Here is a 5,270-nt window from a genome sequence, read left to right on the forward strand (position 1 = left end):
TGTGTCCCTATTATGCAAGATCTCTGACAACGGAGCGTCGCTAACGACTGTAATGGAATGATCAGAGAAGTAGTGGGCAACTTTCTTTGTGGTCATATAAATCCCTTATACGAGCTTCTGATAATGAGGATATCTTTGCTTCGATAGGGTCAAGACTTCAGAAATATAATACACTGGGCGCTGAACTTTGAAGGTTTTCTCGTCTTCTTCCCGCTCGACCGTAAGTACCGTACTGACAACTTGTCCTGTGGCTGCAATGTAGGCAAGCACTTCAGTCTGGTTGATGCATTCTGACCTCTGGCCAGAGCATGATTAACGGCCTGGATCACCTGATGGGTGCCATCCGACGGCTGTAGAGGATCGTTCCTCTCCAGTTCACATGGTGCAGGGTGGCTCAGAGGTTGTCTGACAGACTACAAAAAATCTTTACACCCAGTGGGTGCTTGCTGCCCCAATCAGCAAAGGCTCCTTGCTGATTGGGGCAGCAAGCACCGGCTGGGTGGAGAGCAGAGCTTTGAGCTCTGCGAACGCTGCGTCAGCTTCAGGAGTCCACTCGAACTTGTCAGACTTCTTCATCAATCGGTAAAGAGGCAATGCCTTTTCAACGAGACGAGATATGAATCGACTTAGGGCGGCCAAGCAACCAGTAAGCTTCTGAACATCGTGCACTCGCACATGACTTTTCATTCGGAGTATAGTACCGACTTTTTCTGGATTGGCGTCGATTCCCTGTTTGGAAACGAGAAAACCGAGTAACTTTCCGCCAGGAACCCCGAATGTGCATTTTGATGGATTAAGCTTGATATCAAACCTTCTGAGGTTGGCAAAGGTTTCAGCAAGGTCAGTCAGCAGGTCGGAACCCTTCCGTGACTTGACCACAATATCATCCATGTACGCCTCCACATTCCGACTGATTTGGGTGAGCAAACACTTCTGAATCATCCTCATGAATGTGGCTCCGGCATTCTTGAGGCCGAATGGCATGGTAACATAACAGAAGCACCCGAATGGAGTGATGAAAGCTGTTTTGATCTCGTCAGGTCCATACAGACGGATCTGATGGTACCCGGAATAGGCGTCTAAAAAAGACAGTCGCTCACATCCCGTAGTCGAGTCGACTATCCGGTCGATGCGGGGGAGAGGAAAATGATCTTTCGGGCAGGCCCGATTGATATGTTTAAAGTCAATGCACATGCGAAATGACTTGTCCTTCTTGGGGACCATGACAACATTGGTGATCCACTCGGAGTGGTAGATTTCTCGGATGAACTCCGCCGCTAAGAGCCGAGCCACCTCTTCGCCAATGGCCTTTCTCTTCTGGACGGCGGACCGTCGGAGATGTTCCTTGACAGGTTTTACTTTTGAGTCGACTCTTAGGCGGTGCTCAGCCAGCTCCCTGGGAACACCCGGCATGTCAGAGGGCTTCCATGCAAAAATGTCCCAGTTCTCACGGAAGAACTGGATGAGCGCTTCTTCCTATTTGGAGTCGAGTGTTGTCGAGATATGAGTTGGAGTAGCGTTGGGGTTGGTCGGGTGGATGTGAGCTGTCTTCGTATCGCCAGTCAACTGAAAAGCTAACTCTGTAGCGGGCTTCTTGGCTCACAACAAATCACTCAGGTCTGCAGTCTTCTGGTATTCCTGCAACTCCACCACTGCCATCTGAGCATCAGCGATCTTTGAACCTTTCTGAAAACATTCTTCCGCTTTCTTCCGATTGCCCGTAATAGCGATCACACCTTTGGGGCCAGGCATCTTCAATTTGAGGTACACGTAACATGGTTGGGCCATGAAGCGTGGATAAACCGGCCTCCCCAAAATAGCGTGGTAGGCACTCTGGAAGTTTACAACTTCGAATGTCAACTTTTCTTTGCGGTAATTTTTGGAATCACCGAAAACCACATCAAGAGCAATCTGGCCGAGTGATTCAGCCTTCTTCCCAGGAATGACTCCATGGAAACTCATGTTGCTGGCACTGAGTCTGGACATCGGAATGCCCATCCCTTTCAACGTCTCAGCATACAATATGTTCAAACCACTACCACCATCCATCAGGACTTTGGTCAGTCGAGTGCCTTCAACAACTGGGTTGACCACCAAAGCTTGCCTCCCAGGGGTGGCGATGTGCGTTGAGTGGTCGGACTGGTCGAATGTTATGGCAGTCTGAGACCATTTCAGGTAACTAGGTGTCGCCGGAGCGACCATATTCACCTCTCGGTTAATAACTTTCAGTCGACTTTTGCTTTTAATATCGGCAAAAATCATCAGAGTGGAATTGACCTGAGGGTATCCGTCGTCACTGTCTTCTTCGTCCTCGACCTTGTCCGACTCCTTTTCCTTACCTTTGGGCTGCTTGCCCTGGAACTACTGGATCAAGAGTCGACACTGTCGAGTGGTATGTTTCGGGTAAATGAAATTACCCGCTTCATCATTTTTTGTGTGGATGAGACATGGTAAGTCCAACACATCATTTCCGTCCTGGTCTTTATCCTTTTTGAGGTTCCAAGGTCCTTTAGGTTTCCCTTTAAACTTTCCTTGGGTTAAAGCCAAGGCTTCCCCGGGAGCCGCTGGCTCGGCTTTCCGCTTCTGTTTCCGATTGGAAATTCCTCCGGTTTCTTGGGGGACTGACTTGAGCTTGCCACTCCTGAGTCGATCCTCATCTTCACCATTAGCGTACTTGGTGGCAATCTCCATCATCCGATTCAGGAACATATCTCCGGTTCGACCGAATTTCAAATTCAGTCCTCTATACTTGACGCCTTCCTTGAAGGCACAAATTGCTTGGTGGTCAGGCACATTCTCCACCGAGTGATGTAACGTGATCCACCTCTGGATATAATCCCTCAAAGTTTCATTCGGCTTCTGCATGCAAGACCGCAGTTCCATCAGCCCTGCTGGTCGCTTGCATGTGCCTTCAAATGTGGTGACGAACACTCGGGAGAGATCTTCCCAAGTGTAAATGCTACTAGGTGCTAACTGGTTCAGCCACACTCTGGCCGAGCCCTCCAACATGAGAGGCAGGTGCTTCATGGCCACTTCATCATTGCCGCCGCCAATCTGGACAGCCACTCGGTAGTCCTCAAGCCAAGTATTGGGCTTGGACTCGCCAGTGAACTTACTGACTCCAGTCGCCAACCTGAAGTTGGGAGGAATCACAGCGGCCCAGATGGCTCTACTAAAGCACTCTGGCCCCGAAACATGTACTCTGCTGCTGGTAGGTGCATCTCTGTCGTGACCTTCTCGGTGAGCCCTGTTCCTATCGACCAAACCTTGGACGACAATGGATCTCACATCAAAGCCTGGCCCTCCGGGGTCGACTGGAATCCTTCGCCCACCACCATGAGGGCGCCTGTCATCCTGCTGGCGAGGCACATACGACCCGCTCCTTGGGGGAGGCGTGGGCACTCGACGTCGATCGTCACGATCGACTCGGTGATCATACTGCTCACGGTTCCCATACTGGTCACGCCGGTCTCCACGTCCCTCACGCCTCGGGGGCGATCTCGGGCTGTGAGCCAACTGGACTGTGTCCGCGGTAACGGATCTGCTGTGAATCCTGTTCCGCGACTAAGAAACAGCGGAATTCTTCTCCTGCTGCCCGGAGTAACGCTCTGATCTGCAGCAAGCCTCTGCCAGCCTCTGACTGGGAAGGCTGAATCAACTCCACTATACGGGCCGTAGCTGCTAAATTCTGAATCAGAGTTCGATATACCTGCGGGGGCGGGAAGAGCTGCCATCGACTGGATTCGGGAACCCATTGTCGCGCACGCTCATCGAGTGCTCGCTGGAGGTTCTCCAGTCGAGTGCGCTCGGCCAAGTTTGCCAGGCATGCGTCTTCCAAGGCGCGAGCCTCGGGGGTTTCTCCAACGATAGGAGTGTGCAGTGCATCCACGTTCCGGCGGCGAAGTTCTTCTCTCTGCAGCGACGTGAGAGGCTCGGGAAGATACTCCTCATGGTGACGCGACGGGTCGCCTCCACCCGCGCCTCCGTCGGTGCGGGGAAAACCGGGAGGACTGGGCGGTCCATCGACCATCAGAACCTCCGCCACCGGATCGCTGCTATCGCACTCGGATGCGGTCCCCGCGGAGCCAGTCGACAGGTCGAACAGGCCGTAGAGGGATTCGTCGGGCTCGATCGCCGCGACTTGCAGGGTGGCCGACTGACGTGCCACCGCGTGTCTCACCCACCGCTGAAGTCTAGACCGACCGGAGCCCTTGCGCCGGCGGGAAACGGAGAGGGAGGACAACACAGGAGCCGACCGGTAGGGGGTCGACGGTTGCCGCAGGAGAACGCCGCGGACGCACGCGCTAAAGTGCGTTGCCCCGCGAACAGGGAGTGCGTCCACGTCGAGCGAAGCCTCCTGGAGCCAAGCAGAGTTGTTGATGATGAACGTGAACGCACCGAGACGGATCTCGCGGCCCTCCACCAAAACTCCGCCAAAAACCATGATGATTCGGGTCGGAAAAGGTCGCAACTCCTCCAACAAACGCTAAAACACCTGCCCCACGGTGGGCGCCAACTGTCGTGGTTCCAAGTCTGACAGTAGTGTAGGAGGGTAAGTGTAACACCCCGGATGTAACTTTCCCTTTTTGTACTCCAACTCTTGCCGTTTCCGGCGTTAAGCTATATTTATTTCTCGGGTTCGGGTTTTGTCTCTGTGTGTTGTTTTTGTTGTCATGCATCTCATATCATGTCATCATGTGCATTGCATTTGCATACATGTTCATCTCATGCATTCGAGCATTTTCCCCGTTGTCCGTTTTGCATTCCGGCGCTTCGTTGTCCTCCGGTGGTCATTTCTAGCTTTCTTTTATGTGTGGGGATTAAACATTTCCGGATTGGACCAAGACTTGTCATGCGGCCTTGGTTTACTACCGGTAGACCGCCTGTCAATTTTCGCGTCATTTGGACTTCGTTTGATACTCCAACGGTTAACCGAGGGACCGAAAAGGCCTCGTGTGTGTTGCAGCCCAACACCCCTTCAATTTGGCCCGAAACCCACCAAACTCTGCTCCATGTCCTAGAGCATTCGATCACGATCGCGTAGCCGAAAACCGCACCTCATTTGAACTCTCCTAGCTCCTCCTATGCCTATAAATACACCCCCCCCCCGAAATTCGGATCCCTCTCCCTCTTCGAAACCCTAAAAAAACCCTCTCCGCCGCCGCCGGACAACGTCCGCACGAGCCGGACGTGTCCGGATCCCGCCGCCTCCAACCAGCCGCTGCCACGTGGCCCGGGCGAGCCCCACTTCGCCGCCGCCGCCCGAGGCC

General features: G+C 53.2%; 1 pseudogene; it reads left to right on the forward strand.

Moving 5' to 3' along the window:
• The first annotated feature begins 214 nt into the window (after positions 1 to 214).
• On the forward strand, positions 215 to 415 carry LOC119334971 (annotated as a pseudogene).
• Positions 416 to 5,270: the final 4,855 nt, after the last annotated feature.

This window comes from Triticum dicoccoides, chromosome 7A (genome assembly GCF_002162155.2).
Source record: "Triticum dicoccoides isolate Atlit2015 ecotype Zavitan chromosome 7A, WEW_v2.0, whole genome shotgun sequence".
NCBI lineage: Eukaryota > Viridiplantae > Streptophyta > Magnoliopsida > Poales > Poaceae > Triticum > Triticum dicoccoides.